Source organism: Mytilus trossulus, unplaced genomic scaffold, assembly GCF_036588685.1.
Source record: "Mytilus trossulus isolate FHL-02 unplaced genomic scaffold, PNRI_Mtr1.1.1.hap1 h1tg000358c__unscaffolded, whole genome shotgun sequence".
NCBI classification, from domain to species: Eukaryota; Metazoa; Mollusca; class Bivalvia; order Mytilida; family Mytilidae; genus Mytilus; species Mytilus trossulus.
The window spans coordinates 136607-157621 of NW_026963337.1; the positions used below are offsets into that span (position 1 = coordinate 136607).

Sequence of the window (21015 nt, forward strand, 5' to 3'; positions counted from 1 at the left end):
CTATATTTAAGAAAGACAACTAGATTGACTCTTGAGTTCAATATTGTATTAATTTAAAAGGAATGTTCTTTGGTTCTGTTTCTTTACTTTTCAGTTCCTGAAAATAAAAATAACAGAATAGAGTTTCAATTTCCACTGAGTTGCACATGTTGCATCTACCAAGGGACAATAATTAAAAAAGGCACTTGAATAAAATTATAAATAAAAAAGTGTGCTTTGAAAAAATGTTCTTTTTCTTGTATACGAAATATTTTAAACAGACCTTCAAGGGCATTACTTACAGTATACTATGTGTTTTATAAAAATTGAACAGATGAGAGCGCTTACAAGGCCATTTTCCTTTATTTAATATTTTCGATGGGCATAACTCTTTTGAAAATAGTCAATCTGTCAAAAGTAGTGAACTTGACTAAGATATTGCTGATATTAAAGTATAGTATAAGTTTTATAAAAATCTGGCAAGAATTGTAAGTGCAAGACAAATATAAACATGTTACAATCATTCCATAAACATATTAACCAATGTCTGCCATACAATATATAGTTTTAATTTTTAAATTGTTCTCATTTTGCATCTTTAAACAAGTTGAAGGTTACTTTATGGTATGGATTTTGATTATTGTTCATTGCCTAACAGTGAGTGACCAGTAAATGTTTAATCTTTGTTCTTTAGTTTTTTAATTGATAGTTGTCAAATTGAGTCCCATCTCCTTATATCAATATTCTAGTTCTTTAAAAATGCTCTACGGTTAAAAGAAAATTATTAAATTAATTTTTCTTGTTTATTTTAATGTACAGTGGCAAATATATAATGTACATTGAAGACGAGAACAGCTTTTGATCACATATGTAAAATGTACAATTCATAATATACGGTCTGTGATGCAAATGCTATAATTGTTTGGGCTTCTCATTTCTCGTGCGTGGGCAGCAGAAGCAGATGAGACTGGTAAGGATTCCTCGATGCATACATGTACTTGACATCAGAAAGACAGAAAAATTAACAACTGTATACATGTACAATTACACTTGAAAAAGTTTTGAATAGATAACATTAAATTATTTAAATCAAATACAATTCTACATATGAACTTACTTTAATACCAGGTTTTTTTTACAGGACATCTAGATCTGCACCTACATGCATATGTACATCGTAACATGTACCTCAGTGATTCTAATACTGCACTTTCCTTTCATTTGGTAACAAGCTGAAATTGTAAAGTTTAAGTTAATCCAAAAGTCCAGACAAAAACTAGATGTACATGTAGTATGAACTAATTAATACTTTTTTTACTAGTTTTACTAGTGGAAACAAACTAGAGGCTCTGTGTCGCTCACCTTGGTTTGTGTGCATATATATTAAACAAAGGAAACAGATGGATTCATCACAAAATTGTGTTTTGGTGATGTGTTTGTAGATCATACTTTACTGATCATTTTTTTTTACTTACAATTTTCTCTATCTGTAATGAACTTGGCCCTCTAGTTACAGAGGAAAAAACTTTGTAAAAACTTACCAAAATTTACCAAATTAATGAAAAATGTTAAAAATTACTATAAAGCAAAGGGCAATAACTCCTTAAGGGTCAACTGACCATTTTGGTAATGTTGACTTATTTGTAGAACTTAATTTGCTGAACATTATTGCTGTTTACAATTTATCTCTATCTATAATAGTATTCAATATAATAACCAAAAGGGCTAAATTTCTTTAAAAATTACCATTTGGGGGGCAGCAACCCAACAACCAGTTGTCCAATTCATCTGAAAATTCCAGGGCAGATAGATATTTACTAGATTAACAAGTTAACCACTTGTAAGATTTGCTTTAAAGGCTTTGATTTCAGAGTTAAAAGCCAAAATCAACATTTTACCCCTGTGTTCTATTTTTAGCCATGGTGGCCATCTTTGTTGGTTGGCTGGGTCACCGCACACAATTTTTAAACTAGATACCCTTATTATGATTTTGGCTAAGTTTCGTTAAATTTGGTACGATGGTTTCAGGAGAAAAATTTTGTAAAAGATAACAAAAATTAAAAAATTTGTAAAAATTTACTATTAAGGGCAATAACTCCTTAACTTGGCTTAATGGGTCAACTGACCATTTTGATCATGTTTATTTATTTGTAGATCTTACTTTACTAAACATAATTGCTTTAAAGTTTATCTCTATCAATAATTTATTAAAAAAAGTATTGTCTATATTGTCTATAATAGTTATCAAGATAATAACCGAAAGCACAAAATTTCCTTAAAATTACCAAATCAGGGGCAGCAACCCAACAACCCATTGTCTGAATCATCTGAAAATTTCAGGGCAGATAGATCTAGACTTTAATAAACAATTAAACCCCCATGTCAGATTTGCTCTAAATGCTTTGGTTTCAGAGTTATAAGCCAAAATCTACATTTTACCCCTATCTTCTATTTTTAGCCATGTCGGCCATCTTGGTTGGTTGGCGGGGTCATCGCACATAATTTTTGAACTATATACCCTAATTATGATTTTGGCTAAGTTTTGTTAAATTTGGTCTAGTAGTTTCAGAGAAGAAGATTTTTGTAAAAGATAACAAAAATTTATGAAAATTGGTAAAAAATTACTATTAAGGGCAATAACACCTTAAGGGGTCAACTAACCATTTTGATCATGTTGACTTATTTGTAGATCTTACTTTGCTGAACATTATTGCTGTTTACAGTTTAGCTTTATCTATTATAATTTTTAAGATAATAACCGAAAACGGACAAAATGTCCTTAAAATTACCAATTCAGGGGCAGCAACAAACAACCCATGGTCTGATTCATCTGAAAATTTCAGGGCAGATAGATCTTGACTAAATAAAAATGTTTACCCCTTGTCAGATTTGCTCTAAATACTTTGGTTTCAGAGTTATTAGCCAAAATATACATTTTACCCCTATGTTTTATTTTTACCCATGTCAGCCATCTTGGTTGGTTGGCCGGGTCATCGCACATAATTTTTGAACTATATACCCTAATTATGATTTTGGCTAAGTTTTGTTAAATTTGGTCTAGTAGTTTCAGAGAAGAAGATTTTTGTAAAAGATAACAAAAATTTATGAAAATTGGTAAAAAATTACTATTAAGGGCAATAACCCCTTAAGGGGTCAATTAACCATGGTGGCCATCTTGATTATTTTGGCGGGTCACCGGACAAAATTTTTAAAACTAGATACCACAATGATGATTGTGGCTAAGTTTGGTTTAATTTGGCCCAGTAGTTTCAGAAGAGAAGATTTTTGTAAAAGTATACGGATGACGGACGCAAAGTGATGAGAAAAGCTCACTTGGCCCTTTGGGCCAGGTGAGCTAAAAATAGAAACAATTTATAAACAAACAACAAATATATGTACAGCATATATCATGTAATCATGATAATAAACTATTCTTCTGCCTAAATTAAAAAAAAATCAATTTCGGCATTAACTCCGGTTTATTACATCTTGATTTGCTGTTTCATAGGCAAAATTGTTGAAATACAACATTTATCTATAAATATTAAACTCATGAACATAACATGTTGTCATTTGTGTTACCATCTGTATACTTCATGCATTTAATAAAAGAACAGTGTTTCAATGTACCTCACCAATTGATGGATATATAAAACTTGCTGTCAAAAAGTAATAACCACAACAAATAAGTATGTTCTTTTTTTAACATTTTTCATAAATTTTAAAAATCATGAAAATAATCTACATGTACAAGAAAAGTAGACATGTGTGAGATGCAATTTTCCTTACAATATCTATTTCCAAGAGGCAAAACTCCTGTATACATATTTTATTGATCTTGTATTGCTTATCAATTTAATAGCCTGTTAAGTTTCTCTTTAATATCTTCTTTATTTCTTGCTCAAAACACAAAAGAGGAAAAGATTTCAAAATTTACGAGAAAGTTGTTAAAAATTTACTATAAAGGGCAGCAACTCCCTAAGGGGTCCATTGAAAATTTTGGTTATGTTGACCATTTAAGATCTTCCTTTGCTGAACATTATTGCATGAAACGAACTATCCCCCCCTCAATTTATTGAAATCCCCCTCGGAGCAATAACCCTTAAACTCAATCCGATCCTTTTTTTTGTAGTATGGAACCTTATTTCAGAGAGATCCATATACTCGGTGGCGGATCCAGAAATTATCATAAGTGGGGGCCCACTGACTGCCTAAGAACTTAAAGAGGGGAGCCGATCTGGACATGCTTCAGTAATTCCCTATATAACCATCCACAATTTTCCCAGAAAAGGGGGGGCCATCCCAACCTTTTTTTGAGGTATTGGACCTTCTAAACAAAATTCATAAAGATTAATGCACTTAAACCTAAGTTATTGTTCGGAAACCAATGTGTCTTCGGACGCAGCAGACAACGACAACACCTTTCCATTATACAATCCCCAAAAATTGTGTGTGTTCGTATAAAAAGAACAAGCAATATAGTGTATATAGAGCTTCCAATGCTATTTTCAATAAAATGGTCCAGTAGAAAAAAATATTTTTTCACTGCTTACACAAAATCAAAAGGTGTAACATGTAGATAGTCTGACAAAAACAAAATATTCAAACAAAGTTATTCTTTTTATTACATGTACATACCTCTCATCATAAAATAATTGCCAGCTGCTCTATATATGCACATCATGTAAATCAATGCCTCAGAGAATTGCATTCTGTTGCTTAGCTTCGTCTTCTTTTTGAAGTACATGTACTTCCATAGAAAATGCTAAAAGAAATAATGTAAAATGAAATGAAATTAAAATATCTGACAAATTGCCTTAAATATTTTTATACATGTTGTATGGCAAAATTGGCTTATTTTGATATTTTAAAACAAGACCAACAGATCTAGACTTGCCCTGAAAAAAAATAATACTAGTTATATACTATATATAAAAGTATTAAATCATTTGAATGTTCTAATCCATCTTATTAAATCCATATGCCTGTTGTATGAATTCAATGGTGTATCAAAGTGGTTAAATTTGATCTCTGACTAAATAAGTTAATGCCAATCTTGTTCATCAGTTAACAGTACAAATGTACATGCGGTCAAGGGGATAACTTAATTCAGGAGCCTGTTATTCAGTGGTTGTCATTTTTTAATGTTTTACATATTTGTTTTTTGTTCATTTTTTTTACATAAATAAGACCCTAAGTTTTCTCGTTTGAATTGTTTTACATTGTCATTTAGGGACTTTTTATAGCTGACTATGCAGTATGGGATTTTCTCATTGTTAAAGGTTGTACGGTGCCCTATAGTAGTATAGTTGTTAATTTCTGTGTAATTTTCGTCTCTTATGGACAGTTGTCTCATTGGCAATCATACCACTTCTTTTTTATATTAAATAAGTTATTAGTGAAAATAACATGCATGTTGTTATGCCAGATAATTTCATGAGTTGTCTACTCTTCGTTTCTAAAATTTTCTTTAGGAGTAACATATATTTGTGGTTTTGGAAGGCATAAGGGAATTTTTGAAACTATGTTACGTATGTCATGTATGTGCAGTAACTAAATACACAGCTTTTATAACTAATTTTCAAATTAAAGGAATACATATTCAATCAACCATGGTAACTTCTTTTGTCAATGAGACAAGGGATTTCAAGGGATTAAACTTAGCTGTTATCATATGTAAGGCCTAGCTATCATGGTTATTACAGACATGTATTAATGTACAACAATGTATTACAAATGAATTACATGTTTTATATATGAGACAGTTTAATAATTACTGGAAAGCATGCTCTGGTCATCATGATCATTTATGTCTTACAATAACTTTAAAAAATACATTGTGATTTTAAAAGCATACAATGTATGATATACTGATAAATGTCTAAGCAAAAGCTTTGAAGTTATTTAGAAAAGCTCTAATAACATACTTCAGTTACAATCAATACAATAATTATTGCATACATTGTACACCAAAACCTGACCTACATGTATTTTGTATACTGTAGTTACTACATGTACTAGTAACTGGAATAAACCTTAACCAGGCAAGGTTTGGTGGTAAATACCTTGTTATTAGCTTTGAACTAGCTATCAGTAACTAAGAGGTAACTCTCAAATCTAGACTAAAGAGGTTATATGTGTTGTGGTGATGTATAAATACCCTGCCTGGTCTATGTTTTTGTTACATGTAGATGTTGGTTTTTTTTGTACATACATGTATATCTGATGGCAAATGTGTTAAGCCCTTTTCAGACCACTATTTCAGGTTAGGAGGGGGGTTAATTTGGCACCTACTAACTAGTTTGACTCCATCACATCCTGTACATGCTGTATGTTTCTGTCCCAAGTCAGAAGACTGTTATTTAGCAGTTCATGTTGTAGTTTGTTGCTTTACTAGTATATATCATATTTGTTTATTTGTTCCTTGTTTTGTTTATAAATCATTATCAGTCTGTAAGTTCCTTCATTTGAATTATTTCACATTTGTCATTTACCATTGTTTACAACATTACATTTTGCGTCTTTTAAAGCTGACGTTGCCATGTTTGCATTATGAACTTTGCTTATTGTTGAAGTCAACCTTTAAGATACAAATGAACATGTAGTTCAAATTATTTTGACGTCTAGAAAGGCAATTTTTAATTTTTGCATTGACGCCATTCTGTGACATAGATGTAAATATATATATAAAATTAAGTATAATAGCTTTCAAGATTTCATAATTATTTGGACTACATTTGTACTTGTATTTTAACTTATAATTGTTGGCAGGCCTCGGTGGCTGAGTGGTCTATGTAGTTACTACTGTATTAAATCACTAGTTAGTCAACACTGAGGTTGTGAGTAAGAACCCTACTAGTACAGACTAGTACAGGTGCACTTGACTCCAATCTTAATTGACTAGGATTCCGATTGTCAGTTTTCCCATTGAAAGTTGGTGGTTTTTCTCCAGCTTCCTCCACCAATAAAAACTGGCCGCCTTAAAATTGGTTAAATGCGTTTTTGAAAAGTGGCGTTTATACACCAAAAATCAAATATGATTATTGACAACCATGTCAAACACATCCTTTTTTTTTTATATATTTTCATGTACATTTAAGTACATGTTAATCAATGTAAAAGTAGAACTTTCAGTTTCATGCACTCATATTAATTTGAGCTTCAATTCGGTCATTACCATTTATTGTAAATGCGTTTGTGCCAATAAAATATTGTCTATTGTCTATCAAATGTAAATAATCATGATTTTCTCGATTATGCTAGAATGTGATTCTTGTCTTGGAACCAATTGATAACAGTGTTTTCATACAAAATGTGGTCTCAGTTTGCATGGTTTGATCATAATTAAAATTTGGGAAAAAATTACATTAACATTAAATATCTTTGGCTACATTGTATGTAATGTATGAAAAGCCAGTATACATTTTATAAATCTAAATTATATGAAAAGAATGGGATCAACTATTATCAGTAATAGAACCTCACTGACATCTATCCATTCATTCACTGTATTGATGCCCCCCCCCCCCCTTTATTTTAATTTAACTTATCTCTACAGAGTTTACAAATATGGTTATTTGGGATGTATTTAAAAATAACCTTATGATAGATATAAATGAAACAGATGATTAATAAATGCAATTACTGATTACTATCGGATATATATACATTACAATATCGTTCAAGAGTTTACAATCAAGTCAAATTATTTTTTATGAAAAATTTGCACACACATCTTCCTACTTTTGTCCAATTATAATAAAAAAAAAGTGCATAATTATATTTACCATTCGTTTCCTTTTTGAGGTACATAAATGTACGTGATCCATGAAAACAAAACCACTTTCGACATTTCGAACTTTCGTTGCGTTGACTTTCTCTGTACTTTCATTTCTATGTTTCGTTCCCCGGTTTCTTCTAGTTAATGGACAAGTCACCCAATTCAATTTATCTGTTTAGAAGTAGTAGAAGAAGTAGAATCTATCTCTGTCCATTCTTAAAACTTAACTAAACAGCTGTAGAATGCTGAGGCTGATCGCGTGAGCGTCCATGGTTTTGCGTGTCATAGTGCACAAAACGATAACGGTGAAAATATTTCCGAGTTTTCCCGGTTTTAGAATTCTACGTGCCAAGTACGTAATACGAGGGTCTGGAATCAAAATTAGGGATTTAAGAAAAGGGAATAAGAAAAAAATGCAGAATAAATAATAAAGAACAGAGAGATAATAATGGGGTAATCAATAAAGAAAATTAAAAGAACAAACTATAAATTATATAAAGAATACTAGAACACACCCGTGATATCGCGGGTCCGTGACTGAATTAAAGTATATAACTATGCGCAAGCCTTATTTTAGTATAAGTATTGTCATCTGATAAAGTCATGCCGATTATAAGATACACAGTCAGTTTCTCTGCTTTCAAATCTTTGTTTGAACCCGTCGAACTGAAACTTATCAATTATTGGTAATATTAATTATTTGGAAAACAAAAGGTCCTGGAATGAAGTATTTTTTCATCAACAGCAATGTCCTATATTTTTTATAAATAAAGTTGAATTCTTTGATTCGTTGTTTTACGTCATGCCCGCTAACAAACTGAAAACTGTACCTATACGCCTTATTTTTAGTCCAGATTTTTAGTATTCGTATTGTTATCTTCGAAAGTCTTACTGATTAAAATACTACAATTTGACAATTTAGTAGTGTCAACCCTGTGATTATCACCCGTGTATATAGCATAATACTCCTGAATACACCGTTTAGTGGTGCGCCTGTCAGATGCGGAACGTACAGATAAGGTAATAGGTAACTGTAACAGGTGAATATACTATTTGTATCGGTATCGGACTCAACTCCGGAACTTCTTAATTATTGGCAATATTAATTACGTGGAAAACAAAAGGGCCTGGAGTGGTGTAATTTTTAATATACACCTTTGTAATATATTAGTTATATATAAAGTTGAATTCTTTGATTCGTCGTATTTACGTGATGACGGCTGACAAATTGGACCTCGTAATTTTAGTATTATAGATTTATTCATAGTATTATCTATTAATTATAACATGTAACTCATTCACTTATTTCACATTCTGTTCATGATTCAGAATTAGAAAGCTCTGCTGTTGGATGATCTATGCTTCAATACTAATTTTGACATTTTCTTCAATTTTCATTATTATTTTTTTAAACATATGTTTACATGTGTCATAAAACATATGTTTGCATGTGTCATAAAACATATGTTTACATATGTTTGCTGACATATGTTTTCATATGTTTCAAAACATATGTAAACATATGATTGTAAACATATGTTTATCATATGTTTGTCCTAAACATATGAAAAACATATGATTTTCATATGTTTTTCATATGTTTTAAAAACATATGATAAACATATGTTGCAATTTTTCCTGTATACATGTAACATGTTAAACCCCGCCATATGCTGTATGTGTATGCCTGTCCCAAGTCAGGAGCCTGTATACAGTTTTTTTTTTATATATAAGTAAGTAAGTAAGTTAGTAAGTAAGTAAATTATTTATTATAGTGACATGTGTAAATATGTACAGATTATAAATATACAATATATGATCAATATTAATACACCCGGCTCAATGGACCTATAAGTCACCTCAAATGAAATTAAGTAATTTTAAAACAATATCTATAAAGGACATTCCAAAAGCATCAAAAATATTTTAAACTGAAAAAGTTGCTGATCAAAGATACAGAAGGGCATTTAAAAGGTATCTTAAAGAAAAGCAGATGATGCAATGGCTATGAAAGAAAAAAATCAAACATCAGTACATACAACTCCACACAGAAAAGCTAAGACATTAGAAACATCAACCCGATCAAAAACGGGTGATCACATGAAGGGTAAGAATATTCTGGTCCACTAGTGAATTTCAAACCTGTAATGTTTTTTCTTGGCAAGCAAACATTTGGTGAAAAGTCACATACGTTGATGTCACTGTCAAAGAAAATGAATTAGATTGTGACTTAGACAATTAGACCAAATCCGTGGTCCTCCTTAACACAGATTTCTTAACGATAACAAAAAATGATGGCATCTTGTATGTTTTAAGTAATAACTTCAACTAAATCATGTTCAATAGATTAATTGCAGCAAGCCTCTTTAATAAAAAATATGGAGTTCATGTCATTAGGGGAATAGCTAGTTCCTCCTCTGATTTTAGGGATTTCATGTCATTAGTGAAATAGCTTGTTCCTCTTCTGATTTAAGGGAGATCTTGTCATTAGTGGATTAGCTAGTTTATCCTCTGATTTTAGGTAGTTTATGTCATTGGTGGAATAGCTAGTTCCTCCTCTGATTTTAGGGAGTTCATGTCATTCGTGGAATAGCTAGTTCCTCCTCTGATTTTAGGGAGTTCATGAAATTAGTGGAATAGCTAGTTCTTCCTCGGATTTTAGGGAGTTCATGACATTAGTGGAATAGCTAGTTCTTCCTCTGATTTTAGGGAGTTCATGTCATTAGTGGAATAGCTAGTTCCTCCTCTGATTTTAGGTAGTAAATGTCATTAGTGGAACAGCTAGATCCTCCTCTGATTTTAGGATGTGCATGTCATTAGTGGAATAGCTAGTTCCACCTCTGATTTTAGGGAGTTCATGTCATTAGTGGAAAAGTTTGTTCCTCCTCTGATTTAAGGGAGTTCATGTCATAAGTGGAATAGCTAGTTCCACCTCTGATATTAGGGAGTTCATGTCATTAGTGGAATAGGTAGTTCCACATCTGATTTTAGGGAGTTCATGTCATTAGTGGAATAGCTAGTTCCTCCTCTCAATTCAGGGAGTTCATGTCATTAGTGGAATAGTTAGTTCCTCCTCTGAGTTTAGGGAGTTCGTGTCATTAGTGGAATAGCTAGTTCCTCCTCTCAATTCAGGGAGTTCATGTCATTAGTGGAATAGGTAGTCCCTCCTCTGATTTTATGGAGTTCATGTCATTAGTGGAATAGCTAGTTCCTTCTTTCAGGAGTTCATGTCATTAGTGGAATAGCTAGTTCCTCCTCTGATTTTATGTAGTTCATGTCATTAGAGGAACAGCTAGATCCTCCTTTCAGGAGTTCATGTCATTACTGGAATAGCTAGTTCCTCCTCTGATTTTAGGGAGTTCATGTCATTAGTGGAATAGCTAGTTCCTCCTCTTATTTTAGGGATTTCATGTAATTAGTGGAATAGCTAGTTCCTCCTCTGATCTAAGAAAGTTCATGTCATTAGTGGAATAGCTAGTTCCTCCTCTTATTTTAGGGAGATCGTGTCATTAATGGAATAGCTAGTTCCTCTTCTGATTTTAGGGAGTTCATGTCATTAGTGGAATAGCTAGTTCCTCCTCTGATTTTAGAGAGTTCATGTCATTAGTTGAATAAATAGTTCCTCCTCTGATTTTTAGGGAGTTCATGTCATTAGTGGAATAGCTAGTTCCTCCTCTGATTTTTGGGATTTCATGTCATAAGTGGAATAGCTAGTTCCACCTCTGATATTAGGGAGTTCATGTCATTAGTGGAATAGCTAGTTCCACATCTGATTTTAGGGAGTTCATGTCATTAGTGGAATAGCTAGTTCCTCCTCTGATTTTAGGTAGTTCATGTCATTATTGGAATAGCTAGTTCCTCCTCTGATTTTAGGGAGATCATGTCATTTAGTGGAATATCTAGTTCCTCCTCTGATTTAATGGAGATCATGTCAGTAGTGGAACAGCTAGTTCCTCCTTAAAGAGTTCATGTCATTAGTGGTATAGCTCGTTCCCCCTCTGATTTTATGATGTTCATGTCATAAGTGGAATAGCTAGTTCCACCTCTGATTTTAGGGAGTTCATGTCATTAGTGGAATAGTTAGTTCCTCCTCTGATTTTAGAGAGTTCATGTCATTAGTTGAATAGCTAGTTCCTCTTCTGATTTTATGGAGTTCATGTCATTAGTGGAATAGCTAGTTCCTCCTCTGATTTTAGGTAGTTCATGTCATTAGTGGAACAGCTAGTTCCTCCTCTGATTTTAGGGAGTTCATGTCATTAGTGGAATAGCTAGTTCCTCCTCTGATTTTAGGGAGTTCATGTCATAAGTGGAATAGCTAGTTCCTCCTTTGATTTTAGGTAGTTCATGTCATTAGTGGAATAGCTAGTTCCTCCTCGGATTTTAGGGAGTTCGTGTCATTAGTGGAATAGCTAGTTCCTCCTATGCTTTTAGGGAGTTCATGTCATTAGTGGAATAGCTAGTTCCTCCTCTGATTTTAGGGAGTTCATGTCATTAGTGGAATAGCTAGTTCCTCCTCTTATTTTAGGGATTTCATGTAATTAGTGGAATAGCTAGTTCCTCCTCTGATCTAAGAAAGTTCATGTCATTAGTGGAATAGCTAGTTCCTCCTCGGATTTTAGGGAGTTCGTGTCATTAATGGAATAGCTAGTTCCTCCTCTGATTTTAGGGAGTTCATGTCATTAGTGGAATAGCTAGTTCCTCCTCTGATTTTAGGGATTTCATGTCATAAGTGGAATAGCTAGTTCCACCTCTGATATTAGGGAGTTCATGTCATTAGTGGAATAGCTAGTTCCACATCTGATTTTAGGGAGTTCATGTCATTAGTGGAATAGCTAGTTCCTCCTCTGATTTTAGGTAGTTCATGTCATTATTGGAATAGCTAGTTCCTCCTCTGATTTTAGGGAGATCATGTCATTTAGTGGAATATCTAGTTCCTCCTCTGATTTAATGGAGATCATGTCAGTAGTAGAACAGCTAGTTCCTCCTTAAAGAGTTCATGTCATTAGTGGTATAGCTCGTTCCCCCTCTGATTTTATGATGTTCATGTCATAAGTGGAATAGCTAGTTCCACCTCTGATTTTAGGGAGTTCATGTCATTAGTGGAATAGTTAGTTCCTCCTCTGATTTTAGAGAGTTCATGTCATTAGTTGAATAGCTAGTTCCTCTTCTGATTTTTATGAGTTCATGTCATTAGTGGAATAGCTAGTTCCTCCTCTGATTTTAGGTAGTTCATGTCATTAGTGGAACAGCTAGTTCCTCCTCTGATTTTAGGGAGTTCACGTCATAAGTGGAATAGCTAGTTCCTCCTCTGATTTTAGGGAGTTCATGTCATTCGTGGAATAGCTAGTTCCTCCTCTGATTTTAGGGAGTTCATGACATTAGTGGAATAGCTAGTTCTTCCTCGGATTTTAGGGAGTTCATGACATTAGTGGAATAGCTAGTTCTTCCTCTGATTTTAGGGAGTTCATGTCATTAGTGGAATAGCTAGTTCCTCCTCTGATTTTAGGTAGTTAATGTCATTAGTGGAACAGCTAGATCCTCCTCTGATTTTAGGATGTGCATGTCATTAGTGGAATAGCTAGTTCCACCTCTGATTTTAGGGAGTTCATGTCATTAGTGGAAAAGTTAGTTCCTCCTCTGATTTAAGGGAGTTCATGTCATAAGTGGAATAGCTAGTTCCACCTCTGATATTAGGGAGTTCATGTCATTAGTGGAATAGGTAGTTCCACATCTGATTTTAGAGAGTTCATGTCATTAGTGGAATAGCTAGTTCCTCCTCTCAATTCAGGGAGTTCATGTCATTAGTGGAATAGTTAGTTCCTCCTCTGAGTTTAGGGAGTTCGTGTCATTAGTGGAATAGCTAGTTCCTCCTCTCAATTCAGGGAGTTCATGTCATTAGTGGAATATCATGTCATAAGTGGAATAGCTAGTTCCACCTCTGATATTAGGGAGTTCATGTCATTAGTGGAATAGGTAGTTCCACATCTGATTTTAGGGAGTTCATGTCATTAGTGGAATAGCTAGTTCCTCCTTTCAATTCAGGGAGTTCATGTCATTAGTGGAATAGTTAGTTCCTCCTCTGAGTTTAGGGAGTTCGTGTCATTAGTGGAATAGCTAGTTCCTCCTCTCAATTCAGGGAGTTCATGTCATTAGTGGAATATCATGTCATAAGTGGAATAGCTAGTTCCACCTCTGATATTAGGGAGTTCATGTCATTAGTGGAATAGCTAGTTCCTCCTCTGATTTTAGAGAGTTCATGTCATTAGTTGAATAAATAGTTCCTCCTCTGATTTTTATGGAGTTCATGTCATAAGTGGAATAGCTAGTTCCACCTCTGATATTAGGGAGTTCATGTCATTAGTGGAATAGCTAGTTCCACATCTGATTTTAGGGAGTTCATGTCATTAGTGGAATAGCTAGTTCCTCCTCTGATTTTAGGTAGTTCATGTCATTATTGGAATAGCTAGTTCCTCCTCTGATTTTAGGGAGATCATGTCATTTAGTGGAATATCTAGTTCCTCCTCTGATTTAATGGAGATCATGTCAGTAGTGGAACAGCTAGTTCCTCCTTAAAGAGTTCATGTCATTAGTGGTATAGTTCGTTCCCCCTCTGATTTTATGATGTTCATGTCATAAGTGGAATAGCTAGTTCCACCTCTGATTTTAGGGAGTTCATGTCATTAGTGGAATAGTTAGTTCCTCCTCTGATTTTAGAGAGTTCATGTCATTAGTTGAATAGCTAGTTCCTCTTCTGATTTTATGGAGTTCATGTCATTAGTGGAATAGCTAGTTCCTCCTCTGATTTTAGGTAGTTCATGTCATTAGTGGAACAGCTAGTTCCTCCTCTGATTTTAGGGAGTTCACGTCATAAGTGGAATAGCTAGTTCCTCCTCTGATTTTAGGGAGTTCATGTCATTCGTGGAATAGCTAGTTCCTCCTCTGATTTTAGAGAGTTCATGACATTAGTGGAATAGCTAGTTCTTCCTCGGATTTTAGGGAGTTCATGACATTAGTGGAATAGCTAGTTCTTCCTCTGATTTTAGGGAGTTCATGTCATAAGTGGAATAGCTGGTTCCTCCTCTGATTTTAGGTAGTTAATGTCATTAGTGGAACAGCTAGATCCTCCTCTGATTTTAGGATGTGCATGTCATTAGTGGAATAGCTAGTTCCACCTCTGATTTTAGGGAGTTCATGTCATTAGTGGAAAAGTTAGTTCCTCCTCTGATTTAAGGGAGTTCATGTCATAAGTGGAATAGCTAGTTCCACCTCTGATATTAGGGAGTTCATGTCATTAGTGGAATAGGTAGTTCCACATCTGATTTTAGGGAGTTCATGTCATTAGTGGAACAGCTAGTTCCTCCTCTGATTTTAGGGAGTTCATGTCATAAGTGGAATAGCTAGTTCCTCCTTTGATTTTAGGTAGTTCATGTCATTAGTGGAATAGCTAGTTCCTCCTCTGATTTTAGGTAGTTCATGTCATTAGTGGAACAGCTAGTTCCTCCTCTGATTTTAGGGAGTTCATGTCATAAGTGGAATAGCTAGTTCCTCCTTTGATTTTAGGTAGTTCATGTCATTAGTGGAATAGCTAGTTCCTCCTCGGATTTTAGGGAGTTCGTGTCATTAGTGGAATAGCTAGTTCCTCCTATGCTTTTAGGGAGTTCGTGTCATTAGTGGAATAACTAGTTCCTCTGATTTTAGGGATTTCAGGTCACTTTTTGAACAGCTAGTTCCTCCTTTAGTAGCATGCATCAATTTAGGAATAGCTAGTTACTCCTCTGATTTTTGGGAGTTCATGTCACTTTTGGAACAGCTAGTTCCTACACAGGTTTAAAAGAGTACAAGTCCCAATTGAAGCAGCATGACCTTCTACGGGTTTAAGGGAGTTCGTGTTTCAAGCGATTCAGCTAGTTTCTCCACAGGTTTAATGGAGTCCATGTTCCTTGTAGAGCAGCTCGTTCCCATACTGGATTGATCGAGTTCATGTCACTTGTGGATCAGTTATTTCCTCCACAGGTTAAACATAGTTCATGTCACTTGTGAAGCAGCTAGTTCCATCATTTGTTTAAAGGAGTTCATGTCACCAGGGGATCATGATTACATTCAGATGCTGATGCACGATTATGAAAGGGGCCAACGTTTTGGTGGGATATGCAAAACGTCTATACGTTAGCCATATATGTAGCTCTATAAGGGAGGCTGCTCCCCCTTAACCCGTCTCTTTATAGAAGGTCAGAGTTGGCTGTCTGAATACTTATTAGTAGATACTTTGTCCGAGCTGTCCATATTCAATGACAAGTTTAACAATAGAAAATATGGGGTAACACGAGTGTTGTCTATTACTTTGCAAACTGTTATAGATAAAAAATCTAACTGCTGCAGAGATGGTAAGAAAATCTCAGATCTACCTGGATGTACTGAAGTCTAGGAGACAAAAGCTGTCAGCCACCTCAGATCTACCTGGATGTACTGAAGTCTAGGAGACAAAAGCTGTCAGCCACCTCAGATCTACCTGGATGTACTGAAGTCTAGGAGACAAAAGCTGTCAGACCACTTATTTTCCTTTAATGCCTTTTTAACATTTATAGCATTTGGATGAACACGTGTACTTTTAAAAACTGTAATAGAAAATGAGGAAGTGTAAGAAACAAGAATGAGCAACAGGACAACATCTACCAAAAAGTTAAAAGACTAAAATCGGTTGTCAACTCCATATTGCCCCTGAATGACAATTTTTACCCATTTTTCGTATTTTTGTGGGAACTATCAGATAGAGCAAAACTGTAAAAATATCATCAACAGGAGAAGATCTATTCGTTGGTAAACACAAAACTTCAGTCATCATTATAGGAGAGATTGTTTTTAAATGATGATTTTATTTTGGCTAGAAACTGAAAAAAGTAAAAATAATCGGCAAGACTAGATGTACAAATAAGTCAACGTAGCTTTAATATTCAGTCAGTTCATAGGGTTGGACTTAATTTATATATTTTTTTTCAGTATTTTTGGGATTATGTTGCAGATGAATATAAAAAGAAACTAATTAAAACCATGATCAGCTAAACCAGACCTATTTATGTGTCAAGGTTGAAATAGCCAGGCATCTTCTCATGGAAGTCAATGATTGCACATAATTGGTGATCATAATTATACCATTTTTTAGGGAAACTATTGTAGATTACAGAATGTGTAAAAAATAAATAAAAAATAAGCAGAACAAATCTACAAAAAGTTACATGGAACAAATATATGATAACTGACTTTATAATTTTAACATTCAGTTTAGTTTTTTTAAATAGTAACTTACCTTAATATAGATATATGCCTAAAATCAACACCGTTTTTCTGTGACGAAACTATTTGGCTGTTCATTTTTTGTGTTGTTGAGTTGCTGTCTCATTCAGGTATAATAAACTGTCTAATAGGTCTAGAATGACCTGTTACAATGCAACATTTTTGTCTGTTTCAAACATTCCCGTCATTTTTCAGTGGCAGTCTAAATTTCCCGCTCTTTATCTTGGTCGACCTACATGTACCTTGCAGCACCTACCTATAGTATCAGTATGTCTTGCCCTTCATCCTGGATGAACTATTTACCACTGGACATTAAGCAAACACAAAACAATCAAACGATCAGTGACGTATACCCTAGATCTACTTTTTAGTCAAATGTTTTATACATTGTGTTACAGTATTTCTTACAATATAACAACGTATAATTATTTCATGGAACGTTTGTTGATATCAGCTTACTAAATGAAGGTCAACTTCATCAATCCTTAATACCTCGTATCATCAGTATGTCAACTAGAAACTTATATGTGGGACACTACAGTGTGAACCACAAAGTACACATATGGTGATGTAACACTATACACTGTTATTACTATTGTAAGTCATCTTTTTGGCGCATTATCAAATGATTTTTAGTTAATTCAAGACTCGAGGCAATGAAATACTCCACATATTGAAGAGAACTCCGCCAAAAGCTTTACGTCCGTTTTTTTAAATTTTTAGATTGGTTTGGTTTATGTCTAGTGTCTAGCGTTTTAGTCCTTATTTTGATCTCTATAGATTGTTCTAATTTTTGTGTAGAAGTGTCTAATGTTTTAGTCCGTATCTGATTTCTAGATTGGTTTATTTTCTGTGTTGTTGTGTCTAATGTTTTAAGTCCGTATTTTAGTCTCTATAGATTGGTCTAATTTCTGTGTAGTTGTGTCTAATGTTTTTAAGTCCGGATTTTGATCCCAAGATTGGTCTAATTGCTGTGTAGTTGTGTCTGATGATTTAATCTCATATTTTGATCTCTATAGTTTGGTCAAATTTCTATGTAGCAGTGTTAAATTTTTATGTCCGTATTTTGATTTCTAGATTGGTTTGATTTCTATATAGTTGTGTCTAATGTTTTATGTCCGTATTTTGATCCCAAGATTGGTCTACATTTAATTTCTATATAGTTGTGTCTAATGTTTTAAGTCCGTATTTTGATCCCAAGATTGGTCTAATTTCTATACAGTTTTGTCTAATGTTTTAAGTCCGTATTTTGATCTCTAGATTGGTTTAATTTCTATATAGTTTTGTCTAATGTTTTAAGTCCGTATTTTGATATGTAGATTGGTTTAATTTCTATATAGTTTTGTCTAATGTTTTAAGTCTGTTACGTGTATTTGATCTCTAGATTGGTATAATTTCTATATAGGTGTGTCTTATGTTTTAAGTCCGTATTTTGATCTCTAGATTGATTTGAATTCTGTGTAGTTGTGTCTTTTGTTTTAAGTCCATATTTTGATCCCAAGATTGGTTTAAATTCTATATAGTTGTGTCTAATGTTTTAAGTCCGTATTTTGATCCCAAGATTGGTTTAAATTCTATATAGTTGTGTCTAATGTTTTAAGTCCTTATTTTGATCCCAAGATTGTTTTAATTTCTATATAGTTGTGTCAAAAGTTTTAAGTCCGTATTTTGATCCAAAGATTGGTTTAAATTCTATATAATTGTTTCTTATGTTTTAAGTCCGTAATTTGGGTCTCTAGATTGGTCTAATTTCTATATAGTTGTGTCTAATGTTTTAAGTCCGTATTTTGACATCTAGATTGTTTTAATTTCTATTTAGTTGTGTCTAATGTTTCAGGTCCATATTTTGATTTCTAGATATGTCTAAATTTTTTGTAGTTGTGTCTAATGTTTTAAGTCAATATTTTGATTTCTTTAGATTGGTTTAATTTCTGTGTAGTTGTGTTTAATGTTTTAAGTCCATATTTTGATCTCGAGATTGGTTTAATTTATGTGAAGTTGTGTCTAATTTTTCAGGTCCATATTTTGATTTCTAGATATGTCTAAATTTTTTGTAGTTGTGTCTAATGTTTTAAGTCAATATTTTGATTTCTTTAGATTGGTTTAATTTCTGTGTAGTTGTGTCTTATGTTTTAAGTCCATATTTTGATCTCTAGATTGTCATGTGTGAGCTAGGTGTAGAATTGAGAATTGAAACGGGAAATATGTCAAAAAGATAACAACCAGACCAAAGAGCAAAAAATAGCTCAAGGCCAACAATGGTTCTTTAATACAGAGAGACAATCTTGCACTCAGAGGCGGTCTTCAGCTGACCCCTAAATAATAATGTATACTAGTTCAGCAAAATGGACGCTACACTAAACTCCGAAACATACAAATAAAAAAACACAAGACTAACAAAGACTAAACAGGTTCCTGATTTGGGACAGGCGCAAAAATGTGGCGGTTTTAAACATGTTCTGTGAGATCTTAACCCTTCTTAACCCTTCTGTATACTTCTATCCAATGTGGAATAAACAAATGCACAGCAATACGCACAATAAAACTCAGTTTTAAAGAAGTCCGAGTCCGATGTTAAAAAAGGTAACTGAAGAAACTACGCAAAATTACAATGATCAACATGAATTAACAAAAGACTAATGGCAGTTACTGACATGCCATCTCCAGACGTCAGATCGACAGATTAAGTCTTCATCATATGGGTTGCAGATGGTGAACCATCTTGGATTTTGAGAAAATTCTATGCAAAATTGAACTAGTTAAAATATTTATGTTTCAAAGTAAAGTGCAGAAACGTTTTTAAGTATTGGTACATCAAGTATGTAAAAATTATGTTCGAGTAAAGTAAACATTTTGGATATAAGACCGATGACACACGAAAAAAGTAATTGAAATAGGGATCATCTGGGATTTTATGTCAACCCTATGTGGAAAAATATTTTGTAAACATTCGATAGAGCTATGTTATTAAGGTTTGGAAGTTTAGATATTTTTCTTATCCAAGAACAAACTAGATCTCGGGGAGGATGTCTTCTTGAATTTTGGAAAATTCTTTGTAAACTAAGTTTAGTAGCGGTCTACAACTTGAAAATGAACTGATCCTTTGTAACAGAAGCTAATGGTTAATAACCATCAGTAATAAATCATGACAAACTATATGAACATTATAATAGAAGTGATAAATATATTTGATATTCGGCAGATGTTCGTTAGTTTCAGGAGCAGTGATGAAGATCGTACGTTGACTTCTAGATGTCTGAGTTTGTTTGGTTGTTTGGTTGCTGTCTTATCAACTTTCACCCAACTTTTATTTGTATGTATAATATGTAACGATCAACATCATATTTTAATTATCAAATCCGTGATTGTTGCGTTTCGCGAGATTAACTTTCAGTCAGTAATTGACTGTTGTTTAAAAGGGTAAAATGCGAAAATGTGTTTCTTTCTAGATTTGAAGTACACACATGTATGTGTATGCACAAGATTTTTTTTAATTTTTTTACGAAATACTTGTTAGAACAACCTTTTTTTACATTTCTCATTTCCTTTGTGATTTTTCTTACTTTCACCTAGACCTTGTCAGTTAGAAGTTGTCATTGCTCACTTTCAAGTTAACATTTCTCAGTTTAAACTTTATCGGTTGTTTATCTGAGGAATCCATGACAGCTTCATCTGCATTAGGAACGGAACACATCGTATTACTGCACGGGTTGTTTGTCTCATCCATGACTGCTCACTCTGTTTTCGGAACACATTGCATTACTGCATGGGAAGAACATAACAACTGCATTTCGTTAGTATCCATGACAACGCCCTCTGCATTAGGAACACATCATGATACTGTACGGGAAAAACCTTACAACTGCGTTCGGATTCATGACATCGCCATCTGCATTAAGTGTCTCATCCATGATAGCTCAATTAATTGTGTTCTTGATACAGATGGAGCGTCATTGATTCCTGAA

At 33.6% G+C, this 21015-nt stretch overlaps 2 long non-coding RNA genes across 2 annotated transcripts in view; one reads left to right on the forward strand and one right to left on the reverse strand.

Annotated features, from left to right (window-relative positions):
• The window catches only part of LOC134701869 (uncharacterized), a 537736-nt gene that overhangs the window by 89735 nt on the left and 426986 nt on the right, over window positions 1-21015 (forward strand). The window lies entirely within an intron of this gene.
• Window positions 32-8097, reverse strand: LOC134701859 (uncharacterized). The gene is made up of 4 exons (XR_010104233.1): window positions 7767-8097; window positions 4618-4744; window positions 1097-1211; window positions 32-97 (listed from the first exon to the last, which is right to left on the reverse strand). It is a non-coding gene; the product is annotated as an uncharacterized LOC134701859 (long non-coding RNA).